We start from the raw sequence: 19,741 nt of genomic DNA, 5'->3' as shown, positions 1-19,741 counted from the left end.
ACGGTAATTGCCATTGCGAATTAGTATAGGGTAATCTATTCCCCACAGGGAAGTGGGGGGGGATGTGTCTGACTAAACTTCAATGTGACTACAGGTTGCATTAATTAAAGAAAATGTCAAGGGCCAAGGGATGGTGGGTATAGTGCTGGATGGACAGCTCCGGGGAGGGTTTTTGCTTCGGAACTTTGTTCTTGAATAGGAGTTGAAGCAAAGAGCAGGGGATGCCAGACCAAGTCCTGTGAGACATACAGCGAGGTGGTGTTAGCATGGAGGCTGGACGCCTCCAGATCAGTTCATCACCTTGTGGTGTGTGGCCCAGAGCATCAGAACTGAGTGTAGATGACAGCCTAAGAAACGAAGCTTTTCTGATACTCTGACCTTTGGGGCAAGATCACAGAGGCTGTCGGCCAGGTCAGGAGCACCCTTTCAATGGAGGGATGCAAGGAGACAAGCAAGACACTCACTGTCCTCTGTGTGTTACTACTGAAGGGAGTTTTCCTGCTCTAGATGGGAGATGGCTGAAGTGCCCTGGGGTTTCTCATGGGAACAGGAGTCTCATACTGCTTTCGGAAAGGAAGCCCCTGCTTTTTTGTGGGTCTTTGCACTTGCACCGGGGTTTGCAGAATTGCCATGAAAGTGTTATTCCCTGAACTGCCAATAAATGGAGCTTTTCATTCTTAAAGGTTTTTATTCTTTTCCTTCAAAAGAAACACTTGACTGTTGGGGTCAGAGATGAAGCAAGTTGGCTGCAGAGGGAAGGAGACCTTGCTGCCCCAGAGCCAGACAAGGTAGCGAGACTGGGCATGTATCTGGACCTCCCTGCAGGAGGAGAAATGGCTTCCCGACCCTCTACTGGAAGGGGCCTGGTGTGAGGTAGCAAACACAAACCCTAGTGATCTGCCATTCCCCCCTGCTAATTTGCTTTTCATCAAGACCGGGGAACCGTGGAAGCTTTCCAGAATGGACTTGCCTCGAAACACTTGCTTCAGACATGGGAAGGCAGGGTGAGCTTCAGGGAGGTTAAAGGGCCCATGAAGGGCAGAATCAGGAAGGATATTGACTCATACATGACATTACTCTACAGTTGCGGGCAACTTGGAAAATCCGTCTTCCATTTCAGTGTCTCTGCTCAAACCTTTACTAGCTTGGAGTAGAGGAAATAAGCTTATGGGTGTCTTAATTTCCTTGCCTGTAAAATGAGGATATCAATATACTTGTCCCATGATCCTGAGAATTAAAAAAAAAAAAAAAAAGAATGAGAAAGGGCCAAACCGAGCTAATAAACAACGCTCTTTTCTGCAACTAAAATTAGCCTGTGTTCCCTAAGATCTATGGTATTCACTTTTTCTACACCTCCTTGATCAATTGATTTCTAGGAGAATTAATGCTCAGAAAGGGTGAGTGATTTGCTCAAAGGCACACAGTTAGAAAGTGGTTGTTTTAAGCAAACAAAATCTGCTGGCCTGGAGGCTAGTTCACTTGAATCTTGGATTTTGTCTGCTCCGCTGGCACCAACCTCCATTTAAAGAGTTCCCATCCTGGAGAATTCGGGTTACGTCTCAGAATAGCTGGCCCTGAAAGCAGCAGCCCTTTCAGCATTTAGAGAGCATTGCCTGAGACTATTCCTGAAGCTCCCAGCCTGCTCTTGGCTCTTTCATCTCAGAAAATGGGAGGATGTAGCAGAATCAGGAAGGCTGCTGATTTTCTGTAGAGGGCATAGAGGGGATGATGGTGGGGGACAGCACGAAATGCTGGGAGTCAGGAATCCTGGATTCTAGATAGATCTATTGCAGTATTTCCCAATGACGGTCCTATCAAATGTTAGTCCTTCAAACATAAGGTAACTTGCAGTTAAGTGGAAAATGCCACCTGCCCTGCTCCTCTAGGACATTCCCATGCACATGGGGATAATAAAGGCTCTGAGAAGTTCCCACGAAAGGGACCCATATACTTGTGCTTCTTCTGAACATCTCCAAAGATATTAGCATATGGAACTCCCTTCTGGACTCAACACTGCCCAAAAAGTTGTGGAGCTGGTGGGAAATAACACTTTATTTAAACATTCAGTTCATGTCATTACAGCCTCTACTGAATCTTTGCTTGTTGCCAGGCACCGAGCTGGCCTCCTGGGAGCAACAGATCTGCACACACTGTGTCCCAGAATGGGTTAAGGGTCTAATGGGAGAGAACGACATATAAGCCAACCTTTAAATTACTGGGTAATAAGTGCCACAGAAAGGACATCTAACCCACACTAGGAGGGATCCACAGAAGAGATTGTGGGTGAGCTGAGTCCTAAATATAAGCAGGAGCCAGCCAGGTAGTGGAAGGGGATTTGTGGATTCAGTCCTTAAATGGATTTCTTCATTTCTTTCTTGGTTACCTGTTTGAGAATATCTGATCTATGAGTTTCCTTAGTTGTGATACATGGGACAAAATGATATTCTACTGGAATTTTCATGAAATAATTATGCTTTTGCTCTGGATTTGACCCGTGATTCCAATATAGCTCAGGGCTATCCCTTTTCAATATAGCATGAGTACGAACCTCCATGGGGGGCTGTGGAGAGCCTGGGCCTGGGACAGCAACCCTCCAGCTTCCTCTGGCCTCCCAGCCACCACCACACATGTGATGGGACATTGAGCTTATCTTCAGAATGATGAAGACAGCATCTTGTAGCAGAAAGTGCCCTGGACCAAGAGTCTGAAGCCCTTGCTTGCAGTCTTGACTCTACTGTGCTGAGACCTTGGGTGATTAATACTTGTCTGTAAAATGTTTTTTAATAAAAATATTTGAAAGAAATCCTGTGGCGCATCACCAGATCAGAGAAGTACTCAGGTATATCTCAAGGGTTTTAGATCTCCACCCCTCCCAGCTGCAGCCCCTCCTTGAAATTCAGTGTCTCATCTATAAAATGAAGTCATTGGCTCTAACTCCAAGACAGCAGAGAGGGTCTGATGAGATGCTGTATATGACAGCACCCTGTAAACAAAGGAGCAAATGTGAGATGTGATTCCTTCTTCCCTACAAACCAAGAGGAATTTACAGACCTCGCCAACAAGCTTCGATAAGCGGCTCTTAAGCTCTGGAAAGACCCAGAAAAAGCCTTGTCTGGAGCAGGTGTGCAGAAGGGACTGATACCCATTAACTCAGACAGATACAATGAAGTTACTGCCTAAATGCTTTTAGGAGAAAAAAACCTTACAATCTAAGCCTGATCCTGGTCAAACCAAGCCCCTGAGCCCTGGGTGAGGAAACAGAGAAAGATGAGTTCCACGTAGTTGATAAACATGGAGCTGAATGCATGCATTTTGAACTAACTATGACATGGAAAGCCAGTGGTTGTGGGGAGCTTTATTCAGAGGCTGGTGGTATAATTATCCTGGTCAGAGGACCCAGAGGGGGACCTGATGTTCAGCTGGGGAGGGTTTCCTGTTTTGCCATTTAGAGTTTTATTTGAAGTTATTGATAGGGACACTGGCGTGAAAGACAGTAGCAGCTGGAGGTAAAGGAATTGCAATGAAGGCTGGAAAACAACCCAATGAGCACAGAAAAGCAACACAGAGCAAAGTAGGGGAATATTTGCATGGATGGGGTTTTTCCACGAGATTATAAAGTTGTTGAGAGCAAGAACTAGGTCTGAGGGGCTCCCCTGGCGGTCCAGTGGTTAAGACTCCACGCTTCCATTGCAAGGGGCACAGGTTTAATCCCTGGTGGGGTAGCTAAGATCCCATGTGGCACAGCCAAAAAAAAAAAAAAACTAGGTCTGATTTGGAGAGCCTGGCACAGAGGGTACAGTTTTGACACGTGCTTGTTCAAGGAGTGAGTGGTGGAGAAATGGGTGGATGAATGAGTGAATTTGCATGTGCTCATACACATGCTTCCTCCCTTCCTCTCTCTCATCAGCACCACAGTCATCTCACCAGCTCTTCCCTCTCCTGGAGGCACCATCCCTCCCTGACATCTGCTGTTGGCTGGCCCCATCTTGTCCTTCGGCTTCTGCTAAGAAGTTCCCCAGCTGCCTTCAAGGGACCAACTCCTATGCTGGTGACCCCATCCCTTGTCACCCTCCGCCACTCAACACTGGTTCACGATGCTCCACAACACTCACCATTCTTAGGAATTAGTTAAGTTATATTTGTCACTGTCTGCTACTCTACCCCTCACTGGAATACCAGCTTCCCTGAAGCATGGGGTGTGGTGATCCTGGTAACCTCTGTTTGCCCAGAAACTGGTACTGCACCCAATACACACAGATGCTCAGTAACTATTGATAGAATGTATTAAGGACTCTTTATCAAGCTTATTATAGATACTATTTGTGGAGCACAGAGGTCTCCTAGGCCGTGGTTCTTTATATACATTGCAGATCCTTGTGCCACTGTAAAATAGGTCTTGTCAACCCCATTTTATAGATTCGCTATCTCAAAACACATGTGCGCACACCCGTGCACAGGAAGTTGTGCTCCTTTTAGCAGAAAGCTCCTGCCGACCTCAGAAAGTCCTCAAAAGTGTGATGGCAAAGGTCTGAATTCTGTGGGCTGAGCCCAGTTCGCCAAGACTCCAAGACACGGGGGGGTAAGCAGGATGTGTATTTAAGGACACCCCTCTTCCAGGGCCAGCCCCAGTTTCCCAGGGCCACGAACACAAACGTGCACTGCATGAGGGGGCTGGTTCTCAGCAGATGGGGGGCCCTCCCTGCCAGGCGGGGGCATGCTAACTGAAGTCAGATGTTGCAGCTTCAGGAGACAGGCCAGTCCCTGTACGTTTGGGAGAACTTGAAAGAATTCTGGAAGAGCCATAAATCTTGGACTGGAGTCTTTTATCAAGCTCTAATTTATCATGGTCTCTTAATTACTTTGACTGGAGAAGTCATAATCCATATGTATTGGAAATTTGGTCGGTCCAGGCCTGTTTCTCATGACAAGGGCAGTTCTTGACACACGCAATTTAACTTAGAGTGGTTCCACTTGGCCGTGACTGTGCCTGTGTCCCGCTGCTGGGTGTACTCATTCCCCCAGCAGAAATTCTCCCACCATCTCCAAAGTGCCATGTCCTGCGTTTGCCCATAAGGTACAGGCGGAGGAAGAGAGTCTCTCAAGAGACTTGGTATCGACTGGAATAAAAAGAAAACTAGACAATTCCAACTGAATGTGATAAACGGCATAAATGCCAAGCATGGGGTGTTGTGTGGCCACCTAGAAAAGGCACAGGACTAAGCCTAGGGCATCAGGGAAGGCTGCCTGAAGGAAGTGGTGCCATCTTGAGACTTACAGACTTTCGGATACCAGAGGCCATGTGACGTCCTGGAAGAAGATGGTAACAGGGAATGTTGGAGAACTAACATGATCCAGGTGTGTGGCTTTATAGGCATGTTGATAAGGCCTGGCACACAGTAGGGCCTGTTCTCTGAACTCCAGACAAATCCAACATGCCTGCTTGGCATCTCTGTTCAGTTGGCTGATGGGCCATCTCAAGCTTAATATGGGCAAAACGTGACCAAAGCTCTTGCCACATTCCACTCCCCACCTCTCTCCCCACAAGCTCCTATCCCATCTCAATTCTTCCCCATCTCAGCCCTGGTACCACCATATATCCATCTGGTCAGGCCCCAAGCCTAGAAATCAAGCTTGCTTATTCCCTTCCGTAAACTCCCTCATCCAGGGCATCAAGGAGTCCAGCTGGTTTTACCTTCAGAATGAATTCAGAGTCTGTTCAGGTATCAGCCCCACTGCTACCATCCCATTCCAAGCCTCTACCTGCTTTGCCCAAGTCCTGCTGGTGTCTCCCATGGAGGATTCTGGACTCATCTAGCAGGATTGTGTCATGGTGGTATCAGCACCCCCAGTGCTGAGCACACCTGCCTGGGTATACAGGTCTGCTGTGCACACTTGGAACTCTATTTGGAAAAAATAAAAAAAAAGAAGGTACCATCTGTTTGCAGGACATACATTAAGTTAACCTTAAAAATACATTCCAATATACATTAGGTACAGACAAATACTGTTTGATTCCAGTTAAACAAGGTACCTAGAATAGTCAAATCCTAGAGTCAGAAAGTATATTGGTAGATGCCAGGGGCTGGGGGGAGGGGTGGGGGGATGGGGGGTGGGAATGGGAAGTTAGTGTTTAAAGGGGACAAAGTTTCAGTTTAGGAAGGTGAAAAATTTGGGAGACGGATGATGGTGAGAGTTGCACGACAATGTGAATGTACTTAGTGCCACAGAACTGCACAGTTAAATATGGTTAAAATGGCATGTTTTGTATTATGTGACTTTTACCACAATAAAAAAAAAAAAAAAAAACATTAAAAAAAAAGAAAACAGTGAAAACTGTTCAACTTGCCTTCAGTCCCCTGCAATGTATGTTTGGTAAAGGCAGAGGACAGTGTCAATGGAAAACCCTCCCCACTTGAAGAGAAGTCCCATCATGTCTGCATCACTGAGGGGCCCCAGGCCCGTGTTGAGTCGGAGGTTTGGGGATCCCAGACATGATCTTTGACCTAATGCAGCATACAGTCTAGTGGGTGGGACAGGTAAATGACCAGAGCATCATGACGGAGCGGGAAAGGGCTCTGAAGAAGGTGATCACGGGGTTCTGGGGGACCTGATACAGGCAGGGGATGAAGGGGAGTGAGTCGGCTCTGAAAGAGAAGGTTCCTCAGGGCAGGAAAGGCAGTGGTGGTCGGGGTGCAGGGGGGACAGCAGTGATCATTTTAAGCTCTTTACTGAGGGCAACCTTCCGCACTGTTTGCTTTTTGTCACAGTGTAATCATTAGTAGCTGCCCCACCTCCCAACCCCGTTCATTATCCAAGGTGTCCCAGTATGGACTGTCTGTTTTACAGTCACCCCATTTCTGGGGGAACGTCACCACGTCCAAGGCATCCAGCTAATGGCAGGAGGGGCTCAGTCCCAAAGCACAGTGGGCTGAGGTGGAACCCTTTGGTTTGGAAAAGCTCCCCAAGTAGTTCTGATGCCACATCCACCTTCCTGTGCATGAATGCTCACCGGCTTGGGGCCCCCGCGGGCATCCTGAGAAGCTCCCCTGTGCCGGGCCCCAGCTGAACACTGTCAGCCCGACCGGCCAGGGGAGGGGAGATCACCTCTCCACGGTGCAGGTGAAGAAACAGGAAGCTTGAGATCTTGTGACATTTTCCCAAGCTCACACACTCAGCCCAGGCTGGAACTAGCATCGTCTGGATTGCAGAACTTATTCTCTTTCTTCACACTTTGCTGATCCTCACTTTGGCCCTTTCTGAGAGACCTAGAAGCCAGAACCAAGTGAATTTGTTACTATTCCACTGGCTTATTTCTTTAGCCTATTTTGATGTCTTTATTTTGGCTGTTGGTGACAACTGCCCTCCTTCAGATGTGCCACTGAAGAAAGTTTCAAGTCCATGGACATCGACCAGGTTTGGGTTACCAGCCGTAACCTGACTCATGGTATCACCTACATACACCTTTCCAGGGTCAGGAGGGCAGTTTATTAGAGCTTTATTTGCTCACCGCAGAACAGAAGAAACACAGGTTTTGTGCTGCCTCACTGACTCCCCATTCAAGCTGGCAGGAAAGCTGGGCCTAAGGGAAGTTGTTCAAGAACTATAAATTGCCTTCAGTTAATAGACCTCAAAGCTGCCTCCCCATCCTGCCTCAATACCTTTGTCAACTGTTAACCACTACTGTCAACTGTTAACCACGACTGATTTATCCTGGGAAGCACACACCTGTTGACAAATATATTGCAAGCAACCTCATACATTATGGAGTGTCCACCAAGTGTCAGGTATTTAGCAAATAAAAATCTTACAAGTCAATCCATATCAGATGCTTTTAACAGATGAGAACACTGAGACTGGGAGGGTACAGTGACTTGCCCTAGGTGCCACAGCAAGTAAAATATGGAATTAAGACATCCACCAAGGTTGGTCTGATTCCAATCCTGTATCTTTGCTTCACATCAGGCTACTTCTATCTCTCCATCGAAAGGAAGGGTGCTGAATAATGAATCAGGAATAAACTTTGAGTTCAAAGTATTGACAGTTAAAAGGGGCTCATAAAATGGCACTCTTGGTATAAAATAGGCAAAGACATGGTGGTGGTACTCTCCTGGGCTATTTTGGAGATGAGCACGGTACTTATTTGGCTGGAATGCTGTGTGTGTGTGTGCGTGTGTATGAGCAACTATATGTGTGTGCATGTGTGCTGGATTTTGTGCATGTGCATGCATGTGCTTGTTTTGTGCCTGTGTGTGCATGTGCAACTTTCGAAAAGTAAGTTGCAATCAGATTCTGTAAAAGTTAAGACTACGACCAGAAGCCTGTGTTGTTCTACACTGTCAGTTGGAAGCCAATGGTAATTTTTGACTTGGAAATATGAGTAAGATATGAAACTACCTGTAGGATGACTGTTTTCCCAACTGACTCTCTATTCAAGCCTTAATTTGGGGACTTGTCCTTATACAGGAAATTCTAGGCAATCAATAGCATTTATTTACCAAACATTTATTCAGTCAGCAAGCATTTAGTAAAACCTCTTACTTGCCAGATACTGGTTCACTTCAATATTAACAATTGCAATTGAATAGGGAAGATATATACGTGAAGAGAGAATTGCAAAACAGTGTAACGGAGTTGATAAAGACAAACATGGAAGATTATGTACATGTAAGAGTTTTAAAACAAACCTAAAAATTCATGACACACTTCTTTCAAGTGTCATTGTCTAGGCTCAATCTTATAGGATGACTAGAAGTTAGCCAGGGAATGTGAAGGTACCGCAGAAAGAGGGGACTGGAAGAGAGAAGGTATGGGGGCAAAGCATCTCCAGGTGATGGCAGAGATATTTACTGATCACATCACTGAATAACCGGGTGTTCCTCTGCATTGCCCCTTTGCAAGAGGGAGGACCATGTGAACACTTCTATCTATAGGCTATGAGCAGAAGTGCTGCGTCACTTCTAGGCTCAAGCATTTAAGAGCTACTGTGGAAATCTCAGCTCTTTTCCCCTGTTACTCCAACCATGGGGTCCACATGATACGATCAAAGCATACTGGATCCCTGAGTCACTTCATGGAGGACAACTTCCCTGGAGGGTCTCCCAACATGTGTCAGAGTTTGGGTTCAACCATTGAGATGTTGAAGTTAACTTATTATTGCAGCCTAGTATGATCTACCCTGATTCCTAGAGGGGTGTTGGGACTCCAAGCAGTTTTGACATTGCCAAAGGATAAAGAACAAAGCAGAGGAAGAAGTAGCCTGCAAACTCCTTGTCTGAACTGGGAGCTTCTTGAAGCTGCTACTTTCTGACTGATGCTAAATTTCTCTTTTCATCATTCCCACTGAGAAGGAATGGTGTTTGGAGGGTCTGATAAAGCAATTTCAGCAAAGCTGAGAAAGAATGAATATATGTATTTGTATAAGAGTCACTGTGCTGTACACCTGAAGTAATACAACCCTGTAAATCAACTATGCCCCAATAAAAGTAAAAAAAAACTGAGAAAGAGTGCTCCTTCCTTCCCCTTTCCCTTTCTCGATCATCTTGCCCTACAAATCTTAGTCAAACCAATAGCTGGGTCTTAGCCAGCCAAAGTCTCCTTCATGGGTGCAGGGGATTTGTTTTGTATACTGCTGAATCTTAGGAGCCTAGAACTATGCCTGGCACAGTATTTATTGACTAAGCATCCCAAGAAGACCAACGTGACAGTATTTCCCTGAAGGCAGAGGAGGGTTACCTTGCAAATTTGAAGTCTGAAGATACATGTTTATGTCCCAGCTCTGCCTTTACAAGCAGCATTACCTTGAGTCAGTACTCCAGTCTCCCTGTACCTCAGCGCTCCCTTCCAGCAAATGAGGATTGCATGGCCACCTCCCAAATTTAAGGACATGCTTGCCTTATGAAGATGGAAGCTTTCCCAAGCTCTAAAAGAAAGTAGAGGTTGTACAACTTTTATCAATCTTTTTTTTTTTTCCCCTTGGACTCTAGTAATTTGGTTGAAAGATAAGGTCCATTACCAGAGACAACTGGAAGTGTTTGCAGCATTGCTTGAGGAGTTGGTAAAATACTTTGGACTTTAGAACCATCAAGGCATTAATTCTCTTTTATCTAAAACTTCCCTAGGCAGCAAAGTCACCCAGATTCCACTGAACAACCACAAGAAAACTGGGTCTGTCCCCAATCAGAAAATCTTGGGGAATCTCTGCACAGAGATAGTTCTAGGTGCTCCAAGGTTTCTAAAAACTAGCAAATATGATCTTTTTTAGAAAGCCAAAAAGGGTCTCTGAGATTGTATCCCATATCATTATAGCAATGATAAATTTGTCATGACATCTCCAAAATATAGTAATATCTTGCATGAGTGCAGCACTTTCCCTTATTGTCCAATCATTAAAGCAATGCATGTTCATTGCAGAAATAGTCAACTGATAAAGATACATGTAATCATGTAGCTACTATCTGAGTGATTGCAATGTACCAGCCTCAATTTAAAACAAGTTATAATTCAAAAAAAATTCACATGCGCCCTAATGTTCATTGCTGCACAATTTACAATAGCCAGGTCATGGAAGCAACCTAAATGTCCATTGGCAGACGAATGGATAAAGAAGAATGTGGTACATGTATACAATGGAACATTACTCAGCCATAAAAAGGAATGAAATTGGGTCATTTGTAGAGACGTGGATGGACCTAGAGACTGTGATACAGAGGAAAGTAAGTCAGAAGGAGAAAAACAAATATCGTATATTAATGCATATATGTGGAATCTAGAAAAAAGGTACAGATGAACCGGTTTGCAAGGCAGAAATAGAGACACAGATGTAGAGAACAAACGTATGGACACCAAGGTGGGAAAAGTGGGGTGGGGGGATGAATTGGGAGACTGGGATTGACATTTATGCACTAATATGTATAAAATAGATAACTAATAAGAACCTGCTCTATAGCACAGGGAACTCTGCTGTACAGTAGAAACTAACACAACATTGTAAAACAACCATAGCCCAATAAAAAAAAATAAAAAAATAAAATAAAACAAGTTACATCTTGGGACTTCCCTGGTGGTCCAGTGGTTAAGACTCTGCGCTCCCAATGCTGGGGGCCTGGGTTCGATCCCTGGTCAGGGAATTAGATCCCACATGCTGCAACTGAGACCAGGAGCAGCCAGATAAATAAATAAATATTAAAAAAAATAAAACAAGTTAAATCTCTTAATCTTATCCTCACAACCATACTAGGAGGTGGATGTTATTATTATGTCTGTTTAACAGATTGGGAAACAAAGGCACTGAACAAGTAAGCAACTTCCCCAAGCCTCGAAAGCTGGTAAGTGGCAAAGCCAGGATTCAAACGCAGGCAATCCAGTTCCAGAATATATGCACTTAACCAAGAAGAATAACCAGAAATCGGTTTAAGCTTACTTAATCTTACTCTTATGGGCTCAACTGTGTCCCTCCGAAATTCATATGTAAAATCCCTAATACCTTGTACCTCACAATGTGACTATATTTAGAGACAGAGCCTAGAGAGAGGTAATCAAGGTTAAATGGAGTTGTATGAATGGACCTTAGTCCAATCTGACTGGGGTCCTTACAAGAAGAGGAGATTAGGAGACACACAGTGATACCAGGATACAGGCACATAAAGGGACGACTATGTGAAGAGGCAGCAAGGGGGGCCCATCTTGAAGCCAAGGAGAGAGGCCGCAGAAGAAACCAAACCTGAAAACACCTTGATCTTGGACTTCTACCCTCCATGACTGTGAGAAAATACATTTCTGTTATTTAAGTCCCCCGGTCTGTGGTATTTTGTTATGGCAGCCCCAGCAAACTAACACACCAACACAAGCTAACACACACTATATAGTCACTCAGTCTCTCAACAGACATCTACTGGGCAATTTGCAAATATGTCTCTGACCATGCTAGGTCCTGGGTGGACAAAGTCACCTTCTACAAGACCTTTATTCTGAAAGAATTTATTGTCCATGTTTGCCTGTGCAGGGCCCTGTCCTGATGAAACAGACCTAAGATGATATGAGATGATGCATTATGACAATTTCATTCATTCATTCAACATGTATTTATTCATGCTTCTTTAGGAACAAGACACCAGGGTATGGAGATAAGAGCTTGGGAAAGTGGCTCTGATCCCCAGGCTGCAGGTACACCCCAGATGGGGGACCATCAGAGTCCTGGTCCTGGAGTCAGTCTTCAGAGGGTCAAGTCTCAGCTATGCCACCTTTTGGCTGTGTGACTACGGACAGGGTTCTGAAACTCTCTGACTCTGTTTTATAACTGTCAGGAGTGTATCAGAGAGTCTCTACCAGGAAAGTCTGCTGTGAGGAAGTTGTACAACTAGCACGTGAAATCCTCAAGTCAGTGGACACTCCCTTGCACACTCCCTTGCAGTGATGATCAGATACAATTAAGCACAGAATGGCAGTGTCGTTAGGATGCATTTTGAATGTTCCCACAAAAGACATTTGCAGCCACAAGGCTGTACTGGTCACAGGGTGAGGAAAGCAGTCCTGTGGGAAGACTCAATCCTCAGAATGGTGGTCCAGCGTTCCAACTTCTTTGGGTTAAAGTTTTCTCATCTGAAAAGTGGGAATTGTGTTATTTTCCTCATGTTTAGATATGTTGTGAGAGTTTGGGCACATGCTATTATTAATCTTCCATTTTGCACGTGAGGAGACTGAGGCCAGAGTGTCTCAGGAAGGAGGCCGAGGTCACACAGCTGCTAAATGTCAGACCACCTGTCTTTTGACTCCAGCATCTATGCCCTTAACCACAGGTGGGAGGGAAGAAATGGCCTGCATTTCCTTAAATGGCGGAAACTCGGCAAGGGGAAATCTCAGGGTGCGCCAAGGAGAGGATGCGGAGGGCCACCGTGTGATGTGAGGGCCGTGCTTGTAATACCCCAGGGACGAGCCCCAAGGACCCTCCAGGACATGGATTTGGTCAGCCCTCCCTTTTCTGGGGGACACACAGTCCCAACCTCCTCCACTTCTCCCACCAGCTAGGATTTGCTGTAGGAGACCAGAAAAATGGCTCCCTTCATATGCCAACTGGAAATTGAGAGAAGGTTCTAAAAGCCCCATTAGCGTAGCTTGGTGTCATGCTTACTGTTCTTGAATTTTTTTTTTTTTTTAGTCCCAGAATAGTGCCTTAGAACATTTTATTCTCATTTCCCAATTAACAGTGTTTGCTTGGCTTTATTTTGTTTTTTCGCACACTAGCCAAGAAGTAATAGAACCTTGACTCCAGGCCTCTGGGGCTGGGCTGTGGACACGGACCCACAGCCTCTGGGGGGAAGGGAGATTTAGGGCAACACCTTCCCCGCTCTGTTCAGTTGTCCTTGCTTGTTTGTTTTTGGTTGAGGAGCAAGGGCACTGAGACATTGACAAGTGCAGAGTTTTCCATTCTCATTAAAGTAGACCCTGACTCTAGGCTTATTAAAGCCATCATGTTGGCAAAGATTCACTCAGGATATGAAATGTTGATTCCGACTCCATTGCCGATGGAGATAAATGAGCATGATCTGTATAACTTATTGAGGAATTTGTAATTTTGGATTCAAACTTGTCCCATCTGTCTGGCTTGGCCTCTACTTCTGCCCCAGGGCCAGAGCTGACCCTTCCTCATCCGCTCTCTCGAGTTGATATGAGATTTGATGCTATGCCCTGGCATCAATGTTTCTTTAGAAACCCAAGATGTTCTTAAGACTTGGCTCAGACTTGGTTCTGCCTTTCTGTATTGGGCTAAATAGTGTCCTCCAAAAATTCATGTCCACCTGGAACCTCAGAATGACATTATTTGGGAATAAATCTCTGAGGTGTGATCCAATGAAGATAAGGTCATCCTGGATCGGGGTGAGCCCTGGGCCCTAATCCATTGACTGGTGTCCTTATTTTAAGATGAAGGAAATTTGGATGCAGAGCCAGGCATAGAGGGAAGATGACGTAAAGACAGACACGGGGACCCCCACGTGGAGATGCAGGCAGAAGCTGGGGTAACGTGTCTACACAGCAAGGGCACCAAGGGTTGCTAGCAAACCACCAGTTGCTGGGAGAAACGTATGGGACAGATTCTCCCACGCAGCCCCCAGAGAGAACCAATCCTGCCAACATCTCTGGAGACTCTCTCTACCTAGGATCCTGAAATCATCCTAGATCAGCAGCAGGAACTGACAAGAGAGGTGAGAGTCAAATGGGCATAGTTTGGGGCAGGGCAGGGGTGTGGGCATTTCTCCAGGTAGCCCAATCCAGCTTCTAAGATGCCTTCCTGAGAATCCACCTCTTCCAACTTCTCTCCTCCTACCCACGGGGTATAGGAAAGGGACTGAGAAAGTGGCTGCCCCCCAAGGTCTCGGTGACTTCTGATGGAAACATGGTGAGGAATCATGGTTGCCCCACTTGAAAAGGCAACCAGATGGTGTCTTAAACCTTATGGTGTCATGGAAGAGCAGGACCAAAAATAATAGGACTAAGTGATGGAGTAAATAAGTCACTTTAACTCCTTTGTCATTTCCAAGGTGATAAGACTACTAAAAATATATCTTTATATGCCTCCCAGAGTTAAAGATAGGCTCCAAAGGGGAGGCCATGGCAGGATAGTAAAAGTTTAATGAGGTGCAGTTTCAGAGGTGTTAACATTTGACAACGAGAAACAGCAGTAGCCCAAAACTTATAATCTGAAACAGATGATCAATTATGGGTATGAAAGTCGCTCACTTAGAGTACAGTTCTGGGCTGCGGGGATGTCCTGGGAGGGGAGAAATCAGATGTGGATTCTAGGTTGGCATATGACCCAGGAAAACACTTAGCCTGAGTTTCTTTGCCCTCAAACAAGATGACCACATGTGCGTTGTGACCCTGATGGAGGTACTGAGTGGAGACTAGCACTGGGGCCATGGGGGTACAGATGGCCATTGCTCACGGTGGCCTTGGGACAGGCATTGTCAAGGTTTTGCTTCCTTGAGAAATTTCTTACACTGGGAAGGCACAGAGGGGCCGTGTTCTGCATTGTGCCAGGGGTTCTTGTCATCATTCTCATAAAACTTTCTGCTCTAATGTGATTTTGTCAAACTTTTAACATCTAGTTGAACAGCTCAGAGGGAAGCAAACCTGACTTAGACCCTTCTAATGAAATAACCCATTTGTGAAGGGTGTTCAATGGCATTTCTGGAATATGTCCAGGTTGCTGATTTCTAAAGGAGAAGAGAGAAGGAAAGTGGGTTTGGATGTATCAGAAATTTCAAAGACGGCCCAAGAGAACTGAGAGAGGGGCCCAAAGAGTCCCCCTTCCCAGCCAGCTTTCTGGATTCTTCTGTGACATAAGTTGCCTGCCCTGTATATGTAGGTGTCACCTCTGGCTGCTCTTGGACTGTTTAATGTGTGTATTGTTCCCGAGTAAGATTTTGAGATTCTGGAAGGCAGGCTGCAGCTCCAGTATAATGCATGATTTTTATGCATTTACTCATCCATTCACTTGTGATTTCATTCATTCACTTGTGATTTCATTCATTCATTCATGCTTTCATTCATTCATTTTTAGTGGTGAGAAGCACAGACTTGTGGTACTGTCCAAAGTCTGGCTTGAGCTTGAATCCCACCCCATTTTTATCGTGCCATTTAGGAATTCTCTGCATCTGTTTCCTCATCAGCAAAGTAAGACTAATGATAGTTCCTAATTCAAATTGTTTTGTGAGAATTAAATAAGGAAAACCAACTCACATAATTCCTCAAGAAAAGAGAAGATTAATAAATATCAACAGTCATAAGTCATATAATCAGGCACACTTTAATGTCCAAATATCTTATTCTGTGCTGGAAGCTAAAACATAGGTCAAGTGGCTTTGTCCCTCACAGAGCACAAGTTCTAGTGAGAGAAACTGGTTTACAAACAAATAGTGATCCATTACTTATTAGGTGTTATTACAACATGGTGGTCAAAATCACTAACATGAACATATTGGACAGTTTTTCTATTGTCAGATATTTTTCTATATGTTTCACATGCACTCATTTAGTCCTCACAAAAACCCAGGAGGTTGGCACTTTTTGAAAAATCTCCATTTGACAGATAAGTCAATGAATCTACACAACTGTCTTATCAATTTGGTTTGTTTGAACCCATAATAATGCCTGATGTTCCTGAAACCCTTTACAAGTTTCAGCTTCTTCCGTTATTATCCGTGTAATCCTCACAAGAACTTGGCACCATGGGGATGGCTGTTATTTTTAAATGAACGTTACAGATGAAGATGTTGAGCCATGAGGAGTCTAGGAAACATGTCCAAGGTCACTGGAGCTGGCACACATTTGCTTCTAAGTTTAGGGGATCTTTCTATGTCCTCAACTGTCACCTTAGTGTTTCTCTGAGATGTGTCCAACTGGAAAGACAGGACGATGCATTCCTGGGCTCATACTTTCATACTTGACTTTGGGCAACAGAACACATTATTTTGATCTTGTTCGGTTCATGCAACCCATTCTTCCCCTGTGCAGTCTATGACCCTCTTTGCATCTCCATTGGGACTTCTGCTTTTCTTGCTGGGGTCCCACTGCATTGTCTGATTGTTTCTGATCATTTTTCTCCAGATAGGTTCGTTTGCATTTTTTCCAAGCTGCATCTCATTTTTAGCTCATCATTCCAGCTTTGATGAGTTCCTTGCCTGGTGCCTCTCCCCTTCATCGTGCTCCCAGGCCATGATGATTTAGGATATCTTTGGCAAACTTCATTAACCTGCTCTCAATGCATGAATGGTGCTGCAGAATCAGACGTGGTCCTTCTCACCCTGTACCCTGTAGACTAAACCCCTGGACAATCAGGCATCAGCAATTTTATTACACGTAGGATATTTCTCAACCCGAATTATTGCCAGGCAACTGTGTTCATCTGCGTTACTTTGGTGAGGGCAAATTTCAAGGGATAGAAGTTCATGTGTATTTCTGGCACCAAACACAGATACCTACCCTGCTTCCTTCATCTGGTTTTATAAAACTATCCAAAAGGAAAAATATTTCTCCCCCAGAGCACATGTTATTATTTATAGGTTCAGACACACTATTATTTTATGTTGTGATTCTGACTCTTTCAAATGTTTCCTGTATTCTTTGTTCTGTTGTTTCTCTTATTAGAAACTGTCCTTTGATTTACTGGCTGGGATTGTTCTTTCTTTTCTTGAACATTTACTAGCTGTCAGGCATCTGGTGTAAAGCCCTGTGCCTTTAAGTGCAGACACAAGGGCAACACCCATGAGAAAGCAATCCTACCACAAAGAATATGGGCCAAACAACTTTGCCCTGTCTGACCATATGAACTTACTGAGCACTTACCAGTGCCAGGCTGTAGTCAGGTATCTACGTAGAGAATCATACTTTGAGAAACAGCTGAGTAGGCAACATCCAATAATCCTCCCATTTAACCAAGACTTAAAGGAACTGTAAAATCAACACGTGGGACTATATCAAACTAAAAATCTTCTGCACAGCAAAATAAACAATAAGCAAAATGAAAAGGCAACCTATGGAATGGGAGAATATATTTTCAAATCGTATATCTGTTAAGAGGTTAATATTCAAAATATGTAAAGAACTCATACAACTCAGTAGCCAAAAATTAAACAATCTGATTTTAAAAATGGGCAGAGGATGTGAAGAGACATCTTTCAAAAGAAGATATACAGATGGCCAATAGGTACATGAAAAGATGCTCAACACCACTAATCATTAGGGAAATGCTAATCAAAAACACAATGAGCTATCACCTCACACCTGTTAGAACGGCTGGCATCAAAAACTCAAGAAATAACAAGGGTTGGTGAAGATGTGGAGAAAAGGAAACTGTTATATATTGTTGGTAGGAATGTAAATTGGTACAACCACTGTGAAAAAAATTATGGGGTTTCCTCAAAAAATTAAAAATAGATCAAGCCATTCCACTTCTGGGACTATGTCTAAAAGAAGTAAAATCACTGTCTTAAAGAGATATCTGCACACCCATGGTCATTGCAGCATTATTCACAATAGGCAAGATATGGACAAAACTTAAGTGTCTGTCAAAGGATAAATGGATAAAGAAGTTGTACACACACACAAACACACACACACAGAGGAATATTATTCAGAAGGAAATCCTGACATTTGCAACAACATGGATGGACCCAAAGATACTACACGATGCGAAATGGGCCAGATAAAGACAAATACTGCACGACCTCACTTATATGTGGAATCTAAAAATATAGAACTTGCAGAAACAGAGTAGAGTGGTGCTTACCAGGGACTGGGGTGTGGGGGAAATGGGGAAATGCTGGTCAGAGATACAAGCTTCCATTTATACGACGAATAAGTTCTGAGGGTCTAATGTACAGCATGGTGATTATAGTTAATAATACTTGAAAGTTGCTAAGAGAGTAGATCTTAAATGTTCTCACCACTAAAAGGAATTGATAATTATGTGATGTGATGAAGGTGTTAGTATCGTGGTCATCATTTTGTAACATGTATATAAGTGCATGAAATCAATGTGTTATATACCTTAAACTTAAACGATGTTATATGTCAGTTATATCTCAATAAAGTTGGAAAAAAAATTAAAACTAAAATTTAAAAAAAAACTAAAGGAATTGAAGTGATCTGGAAGTTAAGAAGTGCTGAAGCTGGCATTTGAGCTCAACTATGTCTATTTCCAATGCACACGCCCTTTGCTTTCATGTACTTCTGGTCCCCCCTCCACCATACTCTGATGCAAAAAAAGCATGTGTTACCCCTGCCCCAGGTCCAGGCCAGCCCACTCAGCCTTCCCTCTGTCGATGATACTTTGACAGCCCATCCTTATGGTCCCCAGCACCTCGCCCAGGTCGTGCCCAGGGAATCCACCAGCAAACCTCACGGGTGTTTTCATAGCCTAGCTTATGATGGCTTCAGGGGTCAAAACACCAGGATGGGAAAAGGGATTGAAGTTGGGCTTGAAACCATCAGTCCTGGGTTGACCCCAAGATGCTCTGTGTAGAGTTCCATGAAATAGAGAAGCATCCCCACTTTGGGGGTTCTCAAACAGGCTACATCAGATTCATAACCCTGGCTGCCTAAGCTGTAGGCAGTGGTGGTGGGGATTATAAAGAGGTGAAGATTGTATTCATATGCTCTGAATTTTAAAGTGAGAAAAATCAATTTTCCCATGGTAAGCCCCAGTGCAGATTCCAGCATCCTTTCACTCAAAACAATATTGAAATATTGAAATACAGTTATGGCCCCATGGCTTCTTTACTAATGACCTGCAGATCTTCTTTCCATGTGAGGTTCAACACTAAAGCTCTAACTTTATGTTTAAAGCCCTAGACTGGGACATTCCCACCTGGCTGTCTCCCTGGTGACCTGAACTCAACAAATCCAGACTGAACCCCAGCCTCCCCCTCTGCTCCGATGTCCTCACTACTGCCCATCTCACTAATTAGCACCATCATGCACCTGGACCCTGAAGTTCAAAACCTTCCTTTCACTTCCTGTGCTGGTCACCAACTGTGCCCAGGAAATGTCTTTTAGATGCCTTCCCTCCTCTCTGCCTGATGTCCATCCTCTTGGGCCAAACCTTTGCCATTTTCTACCAGGTCCCTTGATTGCTGGTTTCCAGGTTGGTCCCCTCCATCTCTACGTGACCTACTCACCAGAGTGGTCTTTCTACATCTGAAATCAGTTATTGTCAACCTCTTCTCAAAATCCATCCTTAATATTC

Source organism: Eschrichtius robustus, chromosome 1, assembly GCF_028021215.1.
Source record: "Eschrichtius robustus isolate mEscRob2 chromosome 1, mEscRob2.pri, whole genome shotgun sequence".
NCBI lineage: Eukaryota > Metazoa > Chordata > Mammalia > Artiodactyla > Eschrichtiidae > Eschrichtius > Eschrichtius robustus.
This window is presented reverse-complemented; position numbering follows the sequence as displayed.